Below are 2341 nucleotides of genomic sequence, written 5' to 3'. Positions count from 1 at the left end.
GCAGCGAAGGGAAGACAAAGGGGAGGGGAAAAAGGGGGAGGGAGTTTGAGGTCTTGGGAGGGGGGCTCGCCTGATGTGCTGCGCGGAGACATGGCGGGGCGAAGAACATGACCAGGAAGCCGTGGTGAGGGAGGGAAGGAGGAAGGGGTTGAGGAAGTGGATGAGGGCTTGACGGAGTCGTCGACGAGAACCGGGATGACAGGAGGGTCACGGGCAAAGGAGGAGGAGGAGGGAAGAAGCAAAGCAAGCAGAGTATTCGGATCTCTTTCTTCTTTATACTCCCAAACTTGATTTCTCACTTTACTCGCCTCTCAAACTGTACAAATACATCCCATACATTCAACAACCCTCAGTGCCCTTCCCTCCTCATCACAGCAACGGCATCCTCCTTGCCCTTCCGTCCTCATCATCGCGACGGCTCGGCGCTTAAGGTGGTGCGGAGGGGGCCGAGCTGGAAGAGACGGACCGAGCAGGGGATGGAGTGGAGGGATCCGTCGGTCTTTGGACGCGTTTAAGCCGCACGTCGGCGTCCAGGGCCTGAAGGGTTGAGAAGGTAGAGAGTGTATGCATGAGGCACAAGGAGAGAGAACCTGTCCTCCCTCTCCCGCCTCCCTCACTTTCCCCCTGCTTCTCCCCCTCCAACGACACCGTGTGGGCGACGCGAGGACGACAAAGCATTCATCCCTTTTGTCCCTTTTGCTCCTTTTTTCGTTTTTCTTCGCCTTGGCCAACCCCTCCACTTCCATCCTCCCGCATCCTCCTTCCTTTTCTTCCGTACCGTAGGGCGCATGAAATATTCCATGCCCTGCACCGCATCCTCGATCTTCGTCTGGGCGTCCTTCCCCTCCAAATTCACTAAGAAGCGACGAAAGGCTTCGTTCTGATTCGCCACGCCACTGTTCTGGGCCCCTGCGCTTCCCTCCCTTTCCCTTTTCGTCCCTTCTTCTGCCAGAAAACACGGCTCTTCTCGGGCCGCCACCGGGCGTGGCGCCCTCGACGCGGTGACACTATCCATGGCAAAATGGAAACAAACCCCGGCCAAGAAGGTCACGCCCACAGTTTTGGCAACAAAGCGGTGCAATGGACGGCGAAACATCCAAATCTTTTGTAAAAAGGGATGCGTGGTCGGAAAAGAAGAGGTGTAAGGGTAAATATGATCCCATTAGGATGCGAGCAGGTAGAGATGCTATGTGGGGTACTGTACAGTAAAAACGAGGCCTGGATCTTCTCTGAATTTTTAGTGACAAAGAACGAAGGTTGTAAATGAGGAAACGACGGTAAAAATAACTCTTGATTCTTGAGTGAAGGGAAGCGGGCTGGGAGAGAGGAGGTAAGCTGCCAGCTCACATCACTTCGTGAAATTAATTGCCATGGCCACGACTCCTTAGCTGCTCCGTTGCCAGTCGTGAATACAGAGACAAATTCTTCTCAAACAACCACCGAGTCCTCCGTTGCATGCGCGGCTGGACGCATGCGTTGGGTTTATGTCAAGTGAAGCGGCATCGCTCTAGCGAGGGCCCGGCGAGAGGGAGAAGCTACTAGCAGGACGCGTCGTGTTGGCTCTTGAGGTCTTAATCCCCTCGCTTTCAGGCTTTTCACAGGCTCCTTCACCTTGCTCCACTTTTCTGGGCGCGCAAATAGACAGAGAGGCTACAGGACAAGAAAGAGACTCATCGACATTACGCTTGAGCGCCGCCTTCATCGAGTCCCTGTCTCGGACTACATCACCTCCCGCCTCAACGTGAAACTCTGCGCGTTGCCGCATCTCCTGAAGTCTACAGTCCATGAGTGGAATCGAGCAATTGGCGGAGGGACGACAAACCAGACGACGGATATTCGGGTCCTTGGGCTGGTCTCCTGCTGCCTCGACTCCTTTGGTCGTGACAGGTACGGCTGAGAGATAAAGACCGAGGCGCGTATGCTACTTTGGCTAACTTGTTTCGCGGGCTTCCGAAATGCCATCCTTGTGACGGCCATTCTGTTCTCACTCTCACAATGCCCATCATTTCGTCCACCAGGCCTCTTTCAAGGCTATTTAGCCTACAATATTGCGCGCAAGGCGCTCGCCGTCGCTGCTCCGGGTATGTGAAGGATCGTGGGAAAGGAAGGCCGGAAGGTCACTACCCGTGAAGGTTTAGCTTGTAGCTGAACCGACTCTCGTGGCCTTTCCCATGCTCTCCTGTCCGCTGCCTCATCCCTTTCGATTCGGACGCCTCTACCTCTCGCCCCGCCTACCCTCCTTCCTCTCCCCCCTCTTAGGCCTCCAGGGCGGGGAGGGCCTGACGAAGACGGACCTCGGCGTGGTCTCCTCCTCCTTCACGGTCACCTACGGGGCCTCCAA

This window comes from Nannochloropsis gaditana (assembly GCF_000240725.1).
Source record: "Nannochloropsis gaditana CCMP526 unplaced genomic scaffold scaffold226, whole genome shotgun sequence".
In the NCBI taxonomy this organism is placed as follows: Eukaryota; class Eustigmatophyceae; order Eustigmatales; family Monodopsidaceae; genus Microchloropsis; species Microchloropsis gaditana.
This window is presented reverse-complemented; position numbering follows the sequence as displayed.